Consider the following 21,776-nt stretch of genomic DNA (forward strand, 5'->3'; position numbering starts at 1 on the left):
GTGGAACTCAGAAAAACAGAGAGAGCGAGAAACATGGTTAACTTTTCCCACTTATTTTTACATTCCTTGGATGATTCTTGTATGTAACCTGACTGGGGATGAAAACTACAATCTTTTCGTACATTCCACAAAGCTCTAACCAACTGAACAAACCGGCCAGGTCTACCCATCTCTTTTCTTAAGATACTCAACTATAAAACATACAATATTTCCGTAAAGAAGTCTGTTACCAGGGTTTCAAAGGTAAGACTACAATTCCCAGAAGGCTCTGCGGCAGTTGCTCGTGAGGTTTTTTCCCGGTCCACTCAGTCCTCTCCAGAGTTCTATTCGGAGAAGGCATTTCCGGCTTCAGAGTCCTGCTTGTCTCGCGCGCAAGCTGCGGAACTGTTCTGGTATTTTGCGTGTTTTTCACTTCCCCCTGACCCAGGGTAACTCACTGTGTCTAAGCTGACTAGCACACACGCCTCCTTCTGTGCGCGCCTTCTAAGTTTGGCTCCGTGCTACTGCCCCGCCCCTGTGGGCAGGCCCACGTTTTTAGCAGGAAAATCATGGAAGAAATGCAAAGCTGTCACCCACTGTGGATACTGTGCACTCGATTTCCTCTCTCCAAGTCAGCTGATGGCAGAGAAATGCAGGACGGCTTCACAACAGTGATAGAGCTGCATGAAGTGTTTCCTGAGATGGACAGGGAAGCTCTCAGGAGGGTCTAAGCACCGAGGTGACTGGACCTGGCCCTTGCCCACAGCTCCAGACTCATCTCTGTCTTCCTCATTACTCCAGTAGACAGTTCCACCCTCCTAGACCTCGCATTTCCTTCTGAAGGAAAACTCCACCTTGTCTCTCTCTCCAGCCTTCTCCCCATGTTTACTTAGTGGACTCAGCCTCCCTGAGGTGTAGGCTCAGATTTCTTTACCTCCAGGAAGTCTCCTCTGGGCTTCATTGTCTGACATGAATTTCCTTGATCCCCAGAGAACATTTCCCAGAGCTCTTACCATTCTATTCTGTCCTAGTCCGTTCAGAGCTGTCAGTTAGGAGACTGTGACCTTTCTGAAAAATGCACCATCTACTGCAATGATACTCAGCCTGGTCTGTAGCGCCCAGTAGTGGGCGGTAGCAGAGCAACTGAAGTATAAATAGAAAGATAGATTTAAGTATAGTAAGTTGGTTTATAAAGATTTATGCTGCCACACTTAGCAAAAATCCGACATAAAGTACTTAGTAAGTAATTATTATTATATGCTTTAATTTGCTCTAACTCTGCTTCATAAATTTTATAAAGTAAAGTTACTTCCCTACGTTATAAATCACCATTACTGTGGAGCCGGTGGGCGGTTAGAAAATTTTACTTCTAACAGAGATACAAAAGTGGGCGGTAAGTATAAAAAGTTGACTACCACTGATCTACTGTGTGATTGCGGCCTTATATGTCTGGAATAAACCTTGAAAATATTATTCTCAGAATGAATCATTGCATAGATGGATAGTGGATGCATGGAAGATAACTTCATGGAAAAGACTCAAGGACTTTAGCCAATTGCCACCTTCTGTTGGGGTGATGGCTTTCTGTTCAGGGGCAGGGCAGAGATAAGGTGGCAAGGTTGTAGCACATGGTGCCTTTAATTGTTGTTCTTACAGAAAGTCGGACCATCTGTATTCCTCCCAACCCCACATCTCCATCTTCTGTTCCAGCTATCCACTAAAGGCAATCATAACATCAATCGCTGGATTCTCTTCAATTATTACAGCTCTTTGAGGTAAAACGAGAGTTTCCTCCGGCAACCGGTGCGCACTTCTGACTAAATCAGGGTTCTTGCTGGGAGACAGCGTGGGCGCTGTGAGTAGCTGTGCTCTCCTGAGCTCTCCCGTTCTCCCTTTCTCTTACTCCTTTCTGGGTGTTTCCATCTTGAAGCCACTAAAATGTCCAGCCAGTATTTCTCAGGAATGTTCCACCTTTACACTCAACCATGTTTGCTGGGTCCACCTACACCTCTCTCTGCTTCATTCATCAATCCGCTATCACTTGAATTTATTTTCAATTTACCTGTAGATTTCAGTGAGAGCCTAACTAAGGTTCTCCTCCTGGAAATCATTAATATATCAATACTCCTGAAAGTTGAATACAGGACTTTGCGTGTATATGTATCTGTGATTGTATCTGTAAAGACAAAGATATAATTTTATGAGTCTTAAAAAAATGTTTTATTGTGACAGAGACAGAATGAGGAACAGATAGAGACAGACAGGAAGTGAGAGATGAGAAGCATCAATTCTTCATTCCCACATGAGTTCTTTATTGATTGCTCTCTCATATGTGGGACTGTCCAATTGGGATATTTGGGCTCAGATGTAGGAGGAATAGGAAAGGGTGTGGACAAAGTGCCAGGACTTTAGACTAAAAAACAATAGCTGGGATATGACGAAGCTATCTTGGACAATTAGTAGGATGATATGTCTACGCAGGAGTTGTGGGTTGGAAAGCTGAGGTGACTTGGAATTGCAGTTGCATTTATGGGTCTTTAAACCCATAAGTAGCTATGAGGTTCAAAGCAATGACTCATGATGGGAGAACAGGTCACAGCTAAATTATCTGCACTTCAAATACAGAAGTCTAAAAAGAGTGTACCAATAAAGGGTTCGTGAAAAAGCAGGATGTGAACAGACTGTTAAGGAACAATGATGCCTTGTGGGGATGAGAGGTATTTAGCAGAGACCTGAGTAGAGATTAGGGAGAAAAAAACCCAAGATATGGAGCCTGCACAGCAGCCAATGGGAGTAATGATTCAGAAGCAGCAATCCAGGACTTGGTGACCAGGAAGTTTCTCCCCTCTGGAACCTAGATTACCCTGTTTAAAAATTGCCTCAGATTCCCCAACAAATGTACTATATTTGGGACTTATTTATTTCTCAAGGTTTGGATTCATGCAGGAAACCTGGGCTGTGAATATGAAGTCCTTTCCAGATGCATGTGTGAGTAAGGGAAATAGATTGAACTCATTTATGAAAGAGTTTACAGTAAAAGAACAAAAACACACTAGGAGGAATTGTGTATGAAAATAAAACATGTGGTCATTTTTAGGTTACTTACATAGAACCTTGTACTTCTTTATTTCCAGTAATTACTAAAAGTGGGAACATAAGATAAAAACATGTCAATTTAGTTGCGAGTGCCATTCTCACTCTCAGAGTATGGGGGAGGAGTCAGGATGTCTGAAACTCCATCCAAGATGACTGAGGTAGTGGATGGTGGGGGCACAAACACCTCTTGGTCTTTTGAGGATGAACAACAGGATAAATCTCAACCCACAAACCCTGCCGAGATAGGTCTTCTTTCTGAGTATCCCCTGGTGCACAATGAAGTATAACTGATTGCTGAAGTGTCACACAGAGTACTTCCCTGTCCTTGTTGTTAGAATCCATTGGTGTTTGAAAAGACCAGTGTAACAGGTTTTATTGAAAGGAAGAAAGGAACCCTCCTGGGCTGACTTGTAAGGAAGTGTCCTGCCTGGCACAGGCTAGGACGAGCTTTCTAACAGTTTAGGGGAGGGGGAGTAGGAAGGGTTGTGGGGCATTTAGCCAATTGGCTGCTGGACAAAGGATGGTCCTTTATGGTAGTTTGAGTATGTTTAACTTCTAGCAGTTTTCAATCATCCAGAACTTCTCGGCTTGTGACATCAGACATTTCTTTGCGGTTGTTCATCTGCCACAAGCCCTGAAATGGGACTTACTGGGAGGGTTAAAAAAATAAAACCTAAGATTCCTGACTATTTGATATATATAAAAAAAGGAAAGAGAGTGGTTCCTAGAGAGCATCAAGGGAAATGAGACACAGGTCATTATCTTCTGTAACTTCTTCCTACTGAGTATCAGCAGTGAGGGGTTATGGCTTCTCTAAGGATCACTCTCAATGAGGGGAAGAAAGATGCAGTAATTGCTTCTTGTCGGGTAGGGGTGTATTTATAGGATCCCAAATTGTTTTGTTTCTCGAGGGCAGGTTTCAGGATTGCTGTGTAGGGTTAGATAGATTTTTTCAGTTTTCTGATTGGCGAAGGTCTGCATGCCGTTCTGTAAGAAACTAGTGAACAAACATAAGAGGCAGGTTCCAAAAATTAAAAAAATAAATAGGATGGGTGTTGATAGTCCTATTTTCTGCTGCTTTGCTTAATATATAGTGTTTCCTCTATCCCTCCTACCTCAATGCCCCACTCATATTTCAGGCTGGGACCTACTCCTAATTTAGAGCTCTCTTTCCCCCTTTTACCAACTTCTATTATGAATCTACCTTTGCCACCCAGCTTAGTGTATCCCAAGGTTCTCTTTACCATGCCACAGTCGCAGAGCTCCAGGGAAAAGCAACCTGATCTCATCTCTCCAGGCAAAGGAGAACAGAAGCTCCATATCCACGCATGCTGCAAATGGCTTTTCCAGTCTACCTGAATCATTACCAGGTAGAAGCAGCGGTCATTGGGACTTGGACATGAACTGCAAAGTATAGAATGGTGACAACTCCAGTGCCATGTGGACTTTTCCTGGATGTGGACTTTTCCTGGACTCCTGCTCCCTGTGACAGCTCCTAACAGACTGAACTGTGGTTGGGTTGCATTTTTCAGGGATTTGGCATGGTGGTGGGGCCAACTTGGACTTGGTGAACATGTTAAGGACACTACTCTTTTATGGATTCTTGCTGTATTGGCCAAGAGTTTGCTTAAAGGCTTTTAATCACTGTAAAAAAATAGAAGACTGGATAAAGAAGATGGGGCACATATACACCATGGTATAGTATTCAGCTAGAAGAAATGATGACATCAGATCACTTACAGCAGAATGGTGGAATCTTGATAACATTATGCAGAGTGAAATAAGTGAATCAGAAAAAAACAAGAACTGAAGGATTCCATACATTGGTGGGACATAAAAATGAGACTAAGAGACATGGACAGGAGTGTGGTGGTTACGGGGGGTGGGGGGAGGGAAGGACGGAGAGGGGGAGGGGGAGGGATACAAAGAAAACTGGATAGAGGGTGACGGAGGACAGTCTCTCTTTGGGTGATGGGTATGCAACAGAACTAAATAACAAGATAACCTGGAAATGTTTTCTTTGAATATATGTACCCTGATTTATTGATGTCACCCCATTAAAATAAAAGTTTATTTATAAAAAATAAATAAATAAATAAATAGGAGAGTGAGTGGACCAATGAAAAAAATATAGTCAAGACACCCAGTTTGTGTGAAACCACTGATTCCATGACTCGATTTAATTTTTTTACGAATTTGCTGGGCTTCAGAGAGAAGGAGAGGGAGAGAGAGTGGGAATAAGACAGGGAAGTGGCCAGTCCCTCTGCTCCTAGACCTATTATTATAGAAAATTTTGAAACAACAAGAAGAGAAATTACCTTATAGCTCATTTGGTTTGTAGATTGACAGGTAGTGTATTACGAACCGGAAGAGGCTCATGGGGTAGGATTTTGTTGATATTTGGGGTGAGATAGGCTAGGGTACATGTTTCTGGCCAATTAGTAGGGAGACACATATGTATGTTCCCACATAAGTAGAAAGCCCCTTATTGGATGAGACAAGCTGAGAGGTGAATAGAGAATAGAAGAACAAGGAGTCAGTTTTGTTTTTCTGTTTCTGAGCTCCAGACCATCAGGGTGGAGGAAAGAGCTGCCCCAATAAAAGCAGAGAGTAGAGGATTGTTGCCTAGGGTGACTAATTAAACATTTTTCAAAAACCAGTTTTCTGACTGTTCAAATTTTTTTTTCATCTGTACAAACATCCTTCAACCTGCACAAACGTTCTACAACTTACATAACCCTCAGCTTTAATGAACTTTCTTATCCAAAAATAACTGGCTCTCCTAACAACTTGCTTTTTCCTTTTTCTTTCAAAAGTATTTCCATACTCTATGCCTTCTATTATCAAAACCATATAATTATTTTCTAGTCAGAACTCTTGATTTAAAAATCTTTAACCTTTAGTGACAATTAATTTGAATTTCTTTTTACTCTAGTTTCCCTTTTCCAAAAGTCTGATTAAAAGAGTCCTTAGTTTCTTTATATATTCACCATATGTAGACTAACCAGCTTCCAGTTTGTGGTTGGAGTAAAGCATGCCCTTTTTCTACTTTAGCAGCAGTGGGAGTTGTCAGGATCATGGTGTGTGGGCCTGTCCACGTGAAAGTCAGTCCTTGGGTTATATAATGCTGGAAGCACATCTTGGACAGTCTTTGAGCAGTTTGCTCAGTAACCTGTAAATCCTGCAAGTACTTAGGGAAAGGTGGTTACATTTCTTTTACTATTTGATTCATGTATAATAATCTATTTGTTTGGACCTTTTGGTACCTGTGGGCACAATGTAAATTCAAATTAGTTTCTAATTAATACTAGAATGGGCAAGCAATTTCTTAACATGTTAATATAATTTCACTAAGTTTGAGAAATATCCTAAAGAACAGGAGTTACATATATTCAGGAAATCCACAAGGCATTGGAGATATGCTCACATTTCTAACTTTGAAGCTAGAGTTTAAGTTCTAGTGACCACTTCTTCTAGCTGGAGTTAGCAGCAGGTCCAGCCTACAATAGGCATGGAGCATTGAGACAAAAGGAATAAAAGAGACACTATACATTAAATAAAGCAACAAAATCAGACAATACCCACAGTAGAGATCTTCGAGGGATAAATAAAACTCAAATATTCAGGCAAGGCATAGTAGATGGCCCTTGTGTTGACAAGAAATGAGATCAGTTTATCTGCTACTTGGAAGAAATACCTTAGGCTCGTGAATGATGTTCTTGGGATCTCAGTGGCAATTCCCAGCATGCTGGGCAAGGTCAGCTCACAGGTAGCTGGAGAAGGGATAGAAAACACTGAACCCTCCCTCAATGGAGCAAGGGAGCAGCTTACCTTCTCATGTCCCTCGTTCCACAGCAAAGATGGGTCCCTTGGTGGGGTCGAGAAGCCTGGCAGACTTCATTTCAATGACCTTTCTTTTCACTTTTGAAACAGGGCCCTGATGGAATCCTATGAAGACTTTAAGAGCATAAGCCAAAAGCTGGTTTTTTCTGACTTCCTTTGGGCCTAGTTGCCTTTTCTGTTACTCCTTTGGCCATTGTAGACCTTAAAAGCTATATTTAGAAGATCTCACAAAGGGTCTTGACTAAGACAGCAAAATTGGGAATCCAGTGTCTAAAGAAACCTATTAGACCGGGGAAAGGAAGGATTTGATTTGTGATGATAGGTGGTTGGAGACTGCAGAGATGTCTGAGTTTGATTAGTATGAGACCTCAGGTGGTGGGGGTTAAGGCGATACCCAGATAGACAATGAACTAAGAGCAAAGTAGAGTCTTAGTAGTGAAGACGCAATATCCCTTCATGGAGAGGAAGTTAAGAAGCTTGGTGGTGTGTCTCCTTGACGCAGGCAGGTTGGGGCTGCAGAAGAGTAGATTATTTACATATTTTTAGAGAGTACTAGTTTTGACAGTGCATACTGTTAGATCCTGAGCTAGTGTCTGCACAAACAGTTGTGGGCTGTTTCTGTACCCCTGGGGTAATAGAGTCCACATAAGCTGCTGGACTGTGTTAGTGTCCCGGTCAGTCCAAGTAAAGGCAAACAGAAAGGGTGTAGAGAAATAGTAGAGAAGACATTCCTGAGGTCTAGGACCGTGAAGTGAGTGGTGTCTGAGGGAATGTGTGACAGTAACCTATAGAAATTAGGGACTACTGGATGGAGGAGAACTACCCCTCATTGATTAGGTGTATGTCTTGTACAAGGAGATAAGCCCCTGAAGGTTTTGAACAGGAAGGATGAGGATATTGCAGGGAGAGTCCGTGGGGATGAATAAGCCTTGACTTAAGAGGCAGGTAATTATTGGTTTAAGGCCTTAGAAACAGACACAGTCACACGTTAAAGAAAGATTTTACATATAAATTATAAATTAAGAGATTTCAATAAGTGCGCTTTACTTGTTTCAATTAAAATTATACTAGGGATATTTTCTGACAAACAGAGAGACAAAACAGATTACTTACTCACCCAGCTTAATAGACAACTCTGCCTTTTTAAACTTTTTGAAATGGCAGGGAGTTGCCAGCATAGAGGGGAGGAAGAGAGAAAGCAGACGGATGGATAGCGTGAACAGCTGGATGGAAAGAAGGAGGGTCAGAATCTGCAGGAGGAGGAGGAGGAGGAGGAGGTTGAAGTGCTGGAGGTGGCATCACGTGGTCAGAGGAGTCAAAAAGATTAGAGCCTGTGTGGAGAAGGGAGAGAACAAGGGGGAGAAAGGCACAGCTGTAGCCTGTGAGGAGGGGAATTGGGGTGAAAAGAAGAAAGACAGAGCCTGGAAACACAGAGCGAAAAGCGAGACTGAAGGTAGGAGAACGCCTGCACGTAAGGAATCTCTGAGGCCTTTCCAGTCTGGTGGCAGAAATGAGTGAGATCTTTCAGTGTACTATAATTGAAAATAGTGTTTATATTGAGGCCACACCGTCCACGGGGCCAAGTTTGACGAGATTATTTTTAAGAGGCATCCTGAAGGAGGAGTCTCTGAGGCCTGAGATTGGGAGGAGCCCATGTTAGGCTGAGAATAAAAAAAGAGAAGAGCATCCTCAAACTCTTTCAATTATTTTGAGTAGAGTAGAGTGTGTGGGACATAAGGAAACCGGTCATCACCGGAGACCTCAGTTCCAGAGAAGTGAAAGCAACCTGCCTAGGCACCTTGACATTTGAGGAAGTCCATAGAAGCAGGGTGCTCGGAGTAGACGCCTCCCAAACTGAACATCAGAAGAGTAGAGTGAGGGTGAGGGAAGGAGAGGATCCTACTGGAGATTAAGAAAGAGCAGAAATTTCATACTTCTGGTCCGGGCAGGGGTTTGAGACAGGGTTGGGTAGCCGGCCAATCAAACTACATTCAAACAGCCAATAAGAAAGTAAGTCTGGGACAAGCTGCTGCTGCCCACTGCTTCCCTGGTAGTGAGTTGGGCTGGTGAAGGGGATCGTCCAGTCATCCGGTACCATGTCCTGGGTTTTGGCACCAAATGTTAGAATCCATCGAAGTCTGAAAAGACCAGTGTAACAAGCTTTATTAAAAGGAAGAAAGGAAGTCTGCCGGGCTGACTTGTAGGGAGAGTCGTGCCAGGCACAGGCTAGGATGAGATTTTTAAGGGTTTAGGGGAGGGGGAGTAGGAAGGGTCATGGGGCATTTAGCTGATTGGCTGCTGGACGAAAGATGGTCTTTTATGGAAGTTTGAGTATGTTTAACTTCTAGCAGTTTTCAATCATCCAGGACTTCTCAGCTTTTGACATCAGACATTCCTTTGCGGTTGGTCATCTGCCTCAAACCGTGAAATGAGACTTACTGGCAGGGTGAATGAAATGAAACCCAAGACTTGTAAAGTTTCTCCTAATGTAGCTGTTCTATTATGTATCCTGAGCTGAGCTTTTCCCAAATCACTGCCCATTCTGCCCAAACACAGAATGTATATGCTGCACTGTGTTGAGGGTGCTTCATGGCCTATTCATGTCTATACTCCTTATACACTTAAGGTGTCTCACAGTGGAGTCCCTGGAGAGACAATGGATGGAGAATTGAGTGGTTTATTGATGAATGAGTGCTGGAATGGGCAGAGAAAGTAGCTGACCTTCAATGGGTTCACAACTGACATCTCATGGGCATTTTTAGATCCTGGATGACCCTTTGAACCCAAAAGAGTCAAGGGGTGTGGTTTTGTCTCCCCATTTCAATTAGTCATTGACCAGGAAAGACCCTATGTGAGGAGGCCGTTCTCTGTAGCTTAGAGCAGGTCCTAGAAGAATTGATCACCATGTTCATCAACAGCAGTTATCAGTAGCTGCAGGGGTGTGGGTCCTGATAAGGTGATCTGGGCAAGCTCCAGAACATCCTCCATGAAGGATCTCCTCATGGCATAAGAACAAGGATGCATGATCACAGGATCCTTGTTCACAATCCCTGCAAACACACGGCCCCTCCCTGAGAATGCCCTCATGTGCCTGCCTGTTGGCCACTGGCTGTTCGGTCAGTTTTGAAGTAGTGCTAATGCCTCATCCACAGTCCCTGCACACACGCTTCCTGCCTAAGTACCTTCAGCTTGTACAATGGGGGCTGACTTATGGCTAGAGCTACCTACATGCTGCATGCATGTGACTGCTGTGGTGAATGTGTCCTTGGTGCTTGATAACAGGTGACACACCTCTGCAGGTTCACTACTACATATACATACACACACACACACACACACAAATGGTTTGGTGCCTCTCTGGTGTAAGATGAGGTCTCACTGATTGCTGAAGTCTTGACCGAGGTCTCTGCATATGCAAACCTTCCCCCCTCCTGTGTCCTCAGGTGTCTAATGACATCTGATGTGTATCTAAATCTGCACCCACATTCTTGCAAATATCACACTTGTCCTTATATATGTCCTCTGCTGATTAAGGATTGCTGCTTCCCAGCTTTAGCCTCATCCACACTCACCACACTGCCGTGGACCAGCGCGGCTCCTAATAATGGTGCGGAATTAAGGAAACACACTTATCAAAACAAAAACAATGGGACCGGGAGGACTCTTCAAAATGCCTGGCAGTATCCCAATGTTCCATAGCCCCAGTTCACTTTATTATATAGCCATATGCAAATCAAGGACCTTGATACAAAGCTGCACATCCAAGGCTAAGACAGGAGCTCTCCCAAGGCATAAAACAGGATACATTAGTGAAATCTAGCAACATCTGAAAACAAACAGTCAGAGGAAGGGCAGGTATATTGCTTCCAGCAACCTAAGGAAGCAAGTGAAGTGGGTGCAAATACTCAGCATCACAGCCAATACGGAGATGGAGGGGGGAGAACTTAGCCTTTTGCTAAGCCTCGAATCTACAATGGCTTTTTGCCATTTACGGTCCACAACATATCCCCCTTTTCTTTTTTATTTTTAATTTGTGTGCTGAGATTTGCACTCATCTGATTTCCTAGTTTCCTAGATTCTAATTTGGAGGCAGACTGAAAAAATACAGGACAAACACAAAATTAGTATAGTCAATGCTAACAGATACCCAAACAAGTATTCTAATACATTACAGTGATTAAAGCCTTTAAGCAAATTTTTAACCAATATAACAAGAATCCATAAAAGAGTAGTATCCTTAACATGTTCACCAAGTCCAAAGTTGACACCAACACCATTCCAAATTTCTGCAAATGCAACCCAACCCCAGTTTAATCCATCAGGAGCTGTCACAGGAGCAGGAGTCCAGGAAAAGTCAGCATGGCATTGGAATTGTTGTCACACTTCCACACTCTGCAGCTAGCGCCCAGAGGGGTCGGACATGACAGGGAGAGAGTTGAAGGTTGGTGAAGAAGGAAAAATCAGAAGTGAAGGGTGTAGCTGAGGTGTCTCTGGCCAAAAGGGGCCTGCGTCATAGAGCAGATGGCACAGAGATTAGGACGAGAGTGCAAACGCTGGAAACCCTGAGTGTAAGGGATCTCCAACCATTTCCCCTTCTTCAGAAATAGTTAAATTGGTGAAGGTCTTAACATCGAAAGTCTCCTGCCTGACCAGGTGGTGGTGCAGTGGATAGAGCGTCGGACTGGGATGCGAAAGGACCAAGGTTCGAGACCCTGAGGTCGCCAGCTTGAGCGCGGGTTCATCTGGCTTGAGCAAAGAGTTCACCAGCTTAGACCCAAGGTCGCTGGCTCCAGCAGGGGGTTACTCGGTCTGCTGAAGGCCCGCGGTCAAGGCACATGTGAGAAAGCAATCAATGAACAACTAAGAAGTCGCAACGCACAACAAGAAACTGATGATTGATGCTTCTCATCTCTCTCCATTCCTGTCTGTCTGTAAAAAAAAAAAAAAAAAAAAAAAGAAAGTCCCTTCAGTGGCCTGGCCACATTGGAGAAGAAGATCAATTTCTTCTTCCTTAGGGAGGAAGAGATTCTGGATAAGGCACACGAGGAGTGTTTTTGAGTCAGATTTAGATTCCTGTGTCTCAATGGCCACTCTCAGCCCTCAGAGTAATCAGAAATGACAATTGGCGTCACACAACTCAAGCTCTGGCCATCGGACGGTTAGGTAGAGTGGGAGTATCCGGGACATCTCTACGGGCACACACTCACTTGGAACAGATAAGAGGTCCCTAACACAGCTGTGATTACGGACATGGATCTCCCGGGTTTTTGCACCAAATGTAAGGTACTTTTCCCCACCGAGAAAGAACAAAGGGCATAGCCATACAGTGTGGAATAGCAAAAGCTTTATTTAGTAGTGCGCCTCTCGGATGACGTTCTCTGGTCCAGAAAACGGGCCAGAGAAGTCGTGCCACCTGCCCCGTTTGGGTGTAATTTACAGCGTCAGTATGGTGGTCAGGTAGATATGACATGGCAAAATTTAATTGGCTGAGAGGCAGTCTTTCTTTTTCAAAGGGCCTCTGAGCTTTTGGCAGGCATGAGTGTGGGTGGTTCCAGCCACAGTTCCTGAGCCTGGTTCCGCATGTGACCTTCCCCCATTGCCCACTGACCTCACACTTTCTGTTACCCCTTTCCTGGGTATTTCCATGTTGAAGCCACCAAAATGTCCAGCCAGTATTTCTCAGGAGGGTTTTACCTTTACATGCTTCCATGTTTCCTGGGCCTATCTAAAATTATTTCTGCTTTATTCGTCAATCAGCTATCACTTGAATTTACTTCCAGTGTACCTGTAGATTTCAGAGAGATCCCAACGAAGGATCTCCCCTTGGAAATCATAAATAAATACTCCTGAAAGTTGAACAGGATCGTGTGTGTATGTGTATGTGTGCATGATTCTGTAAGGACAATCAATAGTTATTCTTAGTCACTAAAAAGTTTTATTGCTGCGACAGAGACAGAGAGAGGGTCAGATAGGGACAGACAAACAGGAAGGGAGAGATGAGAAGCATCAGCTCTTTATTCCAGCACCTCAGTTTATCGATTCCTTTCTGATATTTGGAACTGTCCAATTGGGCTACATGGGTTCAGGGGAGGAGGAGTTGGAAAGGGAGTGGCCAAAGCACCAGACCATGGACTAAGAAACTGTTGGAATCCATGGGAGTCCGAAAGACCAGAGTAACAGACTTTATTAAAAAGAAGAAAGGAACCCTGCCCGGCACTTCTCAGGGGAGAAGAGCGCCGGTTACAGACTAGGGGCCAGTTATATAGTGTTTGGGAGAGCCTGAGGGGATACTGAGGCAAAAGTCCTGGTATGTCCAGAATGCTCCTCCTTGGGGGGCTTCGAGCATATGGGTGTTGAGTCAAATGTCCTGGTATGTCTGGAGCCCCTCCTTGGGGCGGCTTGTCAGCTTTTTGGAATTCCTCTCTCTCAGGGGCGATAGTCCAGTAAGGGTGAGGTCCGACAGAGAAGCGGAACATCAAGAGGGCAGTTTGGAATACACATATCTATCATTTCTCAACTCTGTGGTTACATATAAAAGAAAGGCAGTTATTAATTTTATAATATATGGCGAGGGGTGATGAGGAGAAAGAGGAGAAAAAAATGGAAAATTATTGCTTCTTCTGGAGAGAACTCAAGAAGGGAACCTTGCCAAGCCAAGGTTCCAGTTAAGGAGGTTGTCGATTTCCATGCTGTAAGGTCTGAACCAGGCGATGTTTCTGAAAACCTGACTGAGGAAGTAAAAAAAATGTGTGAGGTAATAGTTGTTAGTTGCTTGCTGCGAGTGCTGTTTGAACACATGACCTGGTGACGCATGGTCTCCTGGATGAGCCTCATGAGACGTGCTGGTCTGGTTCCTCTCGAATGGGAGGACATGTGGAGATTTTTAGAGACAGGGAATCTGTTAGAAGGACTGAGTATGTGTGGTTAAAAGGAAGGGAGTTTGGAGAACATTCAGGAGGGAACTTCTCGGGCTGAGGGGCGGCTTCTTCCTGCTGTCATCCCTACCTATTTGATATTTCCCTCGTGAAGTTCTCCTCGGGGTATTGGCAACAGGAGTGTAGGAGCATTTGATTATAGGTAATCCCAGTGATTTCTCTCATCCGGGCCTGTAGGAACTTGATAAAGAAGGGGGCAAGTATTTGGATATCAGGAATGCAGAGATAAGGAGGGTTGTATAGCGGGGGTGAAAGATTTTCCATGGTAAAGTTAGAGATATTTTTTCCTGGCAGCCCTGGAGAGAGCAGTTAGCTTGAGCTAAAAGAAGTGTTTCATGTCTGTTTGTAAGCTCTTCTTTGGCCAAAAAGACCCAGCAATCTTGTCCCCTTACTATGTAAAGGGTAAAAAGATTGAGAAGCGTTAAGAGGTAAGTGCTATTCATTCTCCTAGTTCTTCAAGGATATGGGAGAGCTTTAGGGTTAGGGGACCTGTAGGGTTTGAAAGATAGGGTTTAGGAGGTTTGCTGATATAGGGTTTCAGATTTTTCACTTTGCGAGGGCAAGTTTCAGGGTTGGCATGTAGGGTTAGGTAGATTTTTCCAATTTTCTGATTGGCGAAGGTCTGCATGTGGTTCTGTAAGAAACTAGTAAACAAGCATAAGAGGTAACATCTAAAAGTTAGAAAAATAAATAAGAGAGTGAGTGGACTAATGAAAAGCATTAGTCAAGACACCCAGTTTTTGTGAAACCACTGATTCCATGTTTATGAATTCGCTGGGCTTCAGAGAGAAAGAGAGAGAGAGAGAGAGAGAAGGAATAAGACAGGGCAGTGTGGCTAGTCCCCCTGTTTCTAGATCTACTTTTATAGAAAATTTTAAAGCAACAAGAAGAGAAATTACCTGTATAGCTCGTTTGGTCCTTAGATTGACGGATAGTGTATTAGGAACTAGAAGAGGCTCATGGGGTGGGATTAGGTTGATATTTTGGATGAGACAGATTAGGGTACATGTTTCTGTACAATTAGCAAGAAGACACATATAGGTGTTGGTCTCATACAAATAGAAAGCCCTTGATTGGGTGAGGTAGGCTGAGAGGTGAATAAAGAATAGAATGACAAGTGGTTGGTTTTGTTTCTCTGTTTCTGAGCTCCAGATGGTCAGGGTGGAGGAAAGAGTCGTCCCAATAAGTGGGGAGAGTAGAGGATTGTTAGCTACAGTGACTGATTAAACATTCTTTAAAAAATTAGTTTTCTGATTGTACAAATTCTTTTTTCTTGGTACAAACCTATAACCTGCACAAACCTTCTAGAACTTACATAAACCTTCAGCTTTCATGCACTTTCTTATCCAGAAATAACTGGCCTTCATAACAACTTGCTTTTCCTTTTTCTTTCAAAAGTATTTCCATACCTTATTACCTTCTATTATCAAAACCATACGATTCCTTTGAAGTCAGAACTCTTGATTTAAAAATCTTTAACCTTTAGTGACAATTAAGTTGACTTTCTTTTTACTCTAATTTCCCTTTTCCCAAAGCCTGACTAAAAGAGCCCTTAGTTTTTTCATATATTTGCCATATGTAGACCAACCAGCTTCAGGTTTGTGGTTGGAGTAAGACATGCTGTTTTTCTATTTTAGCAGCAGTGGGAGTTGTCAGGATCATGGTGTGTGGACCTGTCCATGTGAAAGTCAGTCCTTGGGTGATGTAATGCTGGAAGTGCCTCTTGGACAGTCTTTGAACAGTTTGCTGAGTAACCTATAAATCCTGCAAGTACTTAGGGAAAGGGTTACATTTCTACACTTTGCAGTTAGAGTTTAAGTCCTAGTGAATATACTGCTTCTAGCTGGAATTAGCAGCAGGTCCCAGCCTATAACAGGTATGGGGCATTGAGATAAGAGGAATAAAGGAGATACTATACAGTAAATAAAGTAACAAAATCAGACTGTCAATACCCACAGTAGAGATCTTTGAGGGATAAATAAAACTTAAATATTCAAGGGAGGCATAGTACATGGCCCTTGTGTTTACAAGAAATGAGATCAGTTTATCTGCTACTTGGAAGAAATACCTAAGCCTCCTGAACTATGTCCTTGGGCCTCCAGTGGCAATTGCCAGCATGCTGGGCAAGGTCAGGTCACAGGTAACTGGAGCAGGGCTAGAAGAGACTGAACTCTCCCTTCATGGAGCAAGGGGGCAGCTTACCTTCTCATGTCCGTCTCTCCACAGCACAGGTGTGTCACCGGTGGGGCTGGGAAGCCTGGCAGGCTTCAGTTCAATGACCTTTCTTTCCACTCTGCAGCAGGGCCCTGATGGAATCTTATGAAGCCCCTAAGGGCGCTGGAGCCAAACACCGGTATTTCTTGACCTCTTTTTGGCCTTATTTGCCTTTTCTGTTACTTCTTTTATCATTATATACCTTAAAAGCCACCCTCAGAATACCTCACTGAGGGGCTTGACTCAGAGCAAAATCGGGAATTCAGCGTTTATAGAAGCCTATTAGATCGAGGAAAGAAAAGATTTGATCTTCAGTGGTAGGTGGTTGGAGACTGTGGAAGGTCTGAGTTTGATCTAGAGTAAGACTTCAGGTGGTGGGGGTTAAGGTGATGCCTTAGATAGACTAGGGACTGAGAATCAAGTTATGCCTTAGCAGAGAACACACAATATCCCTTCATAGCGAGGAAGAATGGTGGTGGTGTGTCTTCTTGAGGCAGGTAGGAAGGGGCTGCAGAGGAGTAGGTTATCTACATATTGTAAGAGAGTGCTAGTTTTGAGATTGCATGCTGTTAAATCCTGAGCTAGTGCCTGCGCAAACAGGTGTGGGCTGTTTCTGATCCCCTGGGGTAAAATAGTCCAAGTTGCTGGGCTGCATTAGTTTCTGGGTCAGTTTAAATAAAGGTAAACAGGCCTGACCTGTGGTAGCACAGTGGATAAAGCATCGACCTGGAAATGCTGAGGTCACTGGTTTGAAACCCTGGGCTTGCCTGGTCAAGGCACATATGGGAGTTGATGCTTCCAGCTCCTCTCTCTCTGTCTCTCTCTGTCCCTCTCTGTCTCCTCTCTAAAATGAATAAATAAAATTAAAAAAATTTTTAAAAATAAATAAATAAATAAAGGTAAACAGATAGTAAGGGTCATGGTGTAGAAGAATGGTAAAGAAGGCATTCTTGAGGTCTAGGATCCTGAAGTGAGTGGTGTTTGAGGGAATGCGTGATGGTAACATGTAGAGATTGGGGACTACTGGATGGAGGGGAATTACTGCCTCATTGATTAGGTGTAAGGCTTGTATGAGGTGATAAGCTCCTGAAGGTTTTCAAACAGGAAGGATGAGAGTATTGCAGGGAGAGTCCGTGGGCTTGTGTAAGCCTGGTTTAAGAGGTGGGTAATTATTGGTTTAAGGCCTTAGAAACAGACACAGTTACACATTAAACAAAGATTTCACATATTATGAATTAAGAAATTTAAATGAGCAGGCTTTACTTGTTTCAATTCAAATTATACTAGAGATATTTTCTGACAAAGAGACAAGATGGATTATTCACACACAGTTCAATAGATGATTTTGTGGGCTTTTTTAAAGCTTTTCAAGATGGCAGGGAGTTGCCAGCATAGAGGGGAGGAAGAGAGAAAGCAGAAGAATGGACAGTGTGAACAGCTGGATGGAAAGGAGGGTCAGAATCTGCAGGAGGGGGAGGAGGAGGTTAAAGTATTGGTGTGGCGCCACATGCTCAGAGGAGTCAAAAAAGATTTAGAACTTTGAGGAGAGGGGAGGGGGCGAGAAGGAAAGAGGCACAGTCACAGTTTGTAAGGAAGGAGGAGGAATCGGAGAGGAGACAGACAGAACTGCAGTTCATAAGGGGTCAGAAAAGAGACAGGCACCGCAGCCAGAGCCACAGCTGCTAAAGGGGGGGGGGGGGACGAAGAACACAGTGGAGAAGGGAGAGGCCCCCGGCCAGCAGGGGAGGAGAAAGAGACTGGTGAATGAGAAAACAGGATTTAGTAAAGGGAGGGGGCTTTCTGGAGGGAAGAGACTCCAGAAAAAAAAGATTTGCTGAGGGAGTAGAGAGGGGTCCTGAGAGAGGGGTGCCCCGGGGGTCAGGCAGGAGGGAGAGAGTTGGGAGTCCACAGAGAAGGAAAGATTAGGAGCAGAGGTTTTAGGTGAGGTTTCTTTGGCCAAAACGGCCTGCGTGTAGAACAGAAGGCACAGAAATTAAGGACAGGAGAGAAGGGAGAAGAAAGCCTGCATGTAAGGAATTTCTGATGCCCTCACTGTCCGGTGGCAGAAATTGTCAAGATCTCTTAGGATATTGTAACTGAATGTCCTGTTTTCAGGCCAATGGGAGTCATTGTCTAGTCTGTACTGAGGCCATGCTGTGTTACAGAAGATTAATTTCTTCGGTTTGAGGTCTGAGAGACCGAGTTTGGTGAGGTTTTTTATGAGACATCCTAGAGGGGTCTGGTCAGAAGGCTTAGACTCTGAAGAGCCCATAGTGGAGACAGGTGAGCAAGAGGGGGCGTCCCCGCCTTTTGTCACTGTCCCAAGAGGAGAGAATCTCCGTGTGGGGGAGTCGTCCCTGATAGAGGTCATCACCACCTGTCAGGGAGCTCCGAGGACGAGAAGTCTGAGAGAGTGGAGAGGTTTGGCTAGGCGCCTAGTCTTCCGTGCAGTCCACTGAGACTGAGTCAAACCCCTCAAAACGTGAGGCGTGTCAGAGAAAACCGTCCGACCAGGAAGGAGTGTTTTTAGAGAGAAATTTAGAGGCCAACTGGGGAAGGGGAAGGGAGAAACTCCTTACCTTCTGGTCCAGCAGGGGTTCAGGACAGGGTTAGACTGCCAGCCAATCGACCTACAATTACACGTCCAGACAGAATCAGGGAATAAGCCCGGGACGAGCTGCCACTGCCAATTGCTCCCCTGGTTGTAAGTTTGGACGGCAAAGAGGGATCGTCCAGGCAGTTAGTACCCTGTCCCGGGTTTCGGCACCAAATGTTGGAATCCATGGGAGTCCGAAAGATGAGTAACAGGCTTTATTAAAAGAAAGGAACCCTGCCGGGCACTTCTCAGGGGAGAAGAGCACTGGTTACAGACTAGGGGTGAATTATATAGTGTTTGGGAGAGCTTGAGGGGATACTGAGGCAAAAGTCCTTGTATGTCTGGAATGCTCCTCCTTGGGGGGCTTTGAGCATGTGGGTGTTGAATCAAAAGTCCTGGTATGTCCGGAGCCCCTCCTTGGGGCAGCTTCTCAGCTTTTTGGAATTCCTCTGTCTCAGGGGCGATAGTCCAGTAAGGGTGAGGTCTGACAGATAAGCGGAATATCAAGAGGGCTGTTTGGAATACACATATCTATCAGAAACAACAGCTGGGGTATGACGAAGCTGTCTTGAACAAATTAGTAGGATGATGTTTCTTAGCAAGAACGGTGGATTGGAGAGCTGAGGTGACTTGGTATTGCAGCTGCATTGATGGGTTTTTAAACCCATGAGGACCTAACAGACACAAAGCAATGATTTATGATGCGAGGAGTGGTCAGAGCTAAAAGACCTGCACTTAGAATATAGAATATAAAAAGTCTGTGAAAAAGCCAAACTGGAAAATACCGTTAATGGACAGTGATGTCTTGATGAGGTTGAGAGGTATTCAGCAAAGACCTGAGTAGAGAATGGGAGAAAGAAAACCCAGGAGATGGAGCCTCCACTGCAGCCAATGGGAGTAGTAAACCTTCAGGAGAAGCATCAATCCAGCCCTTGGCAACCTGGGTAGTTCCTCCCCTCTGGAACCTCAGTCATCCTCTCCACGCAAAAGCTCAGATGCCCCAACAAATCTACCAGATTTATTTGGGACTTATTTATTTCTCAGGGGTTGGATTCATGCAGGAAACCTGGGCTGTGAATGTGAACTCTTTTCCAGATGCATGTGTGACTAAGGGGCACAGACTGACTTAGTAAAGAGTTTACTGGAACAGAAGGATGAGAAAACATGAGGATAAACTGTGTATGAAAATTGTAAAGCTGGTGGCCCCGGACACGGCCATGCAGATGCAGGTTCACATTGGATTCCGGCAGAAGGTAAAGGAACAGTGGAGACAGGAAATGGTGGGCCACTCTGTTTATTAATCTTAAACGCAGAAGAGCAAACAGGCAGGGGAGACCCCTTCCCTCTCACTCAAGGCTCCCAAACCCAGACTCATGCTCAGGTTTTTCGGGAGTCCTGGGCCCCCACAAAACTCAGCAGGGCTACCAAACACCTCAACACTCCGTTTCTCCCTATGCACTCTCCAGCAAAAACAGTCTGGGGGGAAAAAAAACATTCTCCAGCAAACAATAGGAAACAATACACCCCCCCCCCCCCAAGCAGGAAGGCAATCCAGTTTGCAATCTCCTTCCCTGAGGGCAGCACCTGCATCCTTCCATACACTATACACACAGGGCGCTGCCCCAACACAAAGGAGCAAACCTAGAAACATTTGTTTTGACCCTACACGAATATAAAAGTGGTCTTTCTTAGGTTACTTAAATGAAACCTTTTATTTCTTTATTCCACTTAGAAAAAGTAAAAAAAATAAAGATATGTCTATTTAGCAGTTAGTGCCATCCTCCCTCTCACATAGAGCAGGAAGGAGGGCTCAAGACTTCTGAAAGCCCCTCAAAGGTGACTCATAACTGAGGTAGTAATTTCTGCGATCAAGAATGTCCTCTTGGCATGACCAGGCGGTGGTGCAGTGCATAGAACTTCAAACTGGGATGCAGAGGACCCAAGTTCGAGACCCTGAGGTCGCACGCTTGAGCGTGGGCTCATCTAATTTGAGCAAAAGTTCACCAGCTTGGACCCAATGTTGCTGGCTTGAGCAAGGGGTTACTCAGTCTGCTGAAGGACTGTGTGGTCAAGGCACATATGAGAGAGCAATCAATGAACAACTAAGGTCTCGCAATGAAAAACTGATAATTGATGCTTCTCATCTCTTTCTGTTCTTGTTTGTTTGTTCCTATCTATCTCTCTCTCTGACTCTCTCTGTCCCTGTAAAAAAAAAAAAAAAAAAAATGACCTCTTGGAAGGTAGAGGAGAAACATCAGGATAAAGCTCCACCCACAAACCCTGCCCACTTCTCTCTTCTCCCTGAGTGTCCCCTGGTGCCCTGTGAGGTGTGACTGATTGCTAAAGCTTCTCACAGAGTCCCTCTCAGGCCACCTAAAGTTTCTCTAAATGTAGTGTAGTAGTGCAGCCCAGTCGGAACTACCAGCATCTAGTGTTGCAGTAAAAAATCCTACTGAAGACACAAACTGACTGCAAGGGGAAGAGGGAGAGTCCTAGGGGACAGGCAATGATGACCTCCAGAACCCTGTTTCTCACAGCTTTTATTGCCCAGAGGACAAAACTTCTTAACTAGAACAAAGGCAACAGGATTACAGGGGAGGAAGATCCAGTGAAAAGGGGAAAGAATGAATGAATGAATGAATGAAGGCCTTTGTGCTGATGTGAAGATAGGGCTAGTATGGGTCACAATGTTCTTTGTTTTCCTAATTAACAAGCACAAAGGAAGGGGAAAATTAGAACCTCTAGGCTACTTTTTTAAGCCCCTTCAGGAGCATTTCTCTGTGTCAGCACAAAGGTCACTCACTCAGAGTGTCCATGTTGCCATCAAAACACACTTACTGCCTGACCAGGTGGTGGCGCAGTGGATAGAGCGTCGGACTGGGATGCGGAAGGACCCAGGTTCGAGACCCCGATGTCGCCAGCTTGAGCGCGGGCTCATCTGGCTTGAGCAAAAGCTCACCAGCTTGGACCCAAGGTCGCTGCCTCCAGCAGGGGGTTACTCGGTCTGCTGAAGGCCCGCGGTCAAGGCACATGTGAGAAAGCAATCAATGAACAACTAAGAAGTCGCAACGCGCACAACGAGAAACTGATGATTGATGCTTCTCATCTCTCTC

Source organism: Saccopteryx bilineata, chromosome 6, assembly GCF_036850765.1.
Source record: "Saccopteryx bilineata isolate mSacBil1 chromosome 6, mSacBil1_pri_phased_curated, whole genome shotgun sequence".
Lineage (NCBI taxonomy): Eukaryota > Metazoa > Chordata > Mammalia > Chiroptera > Emballonuridae > Saccopteryx > Saccopteryx bilineata.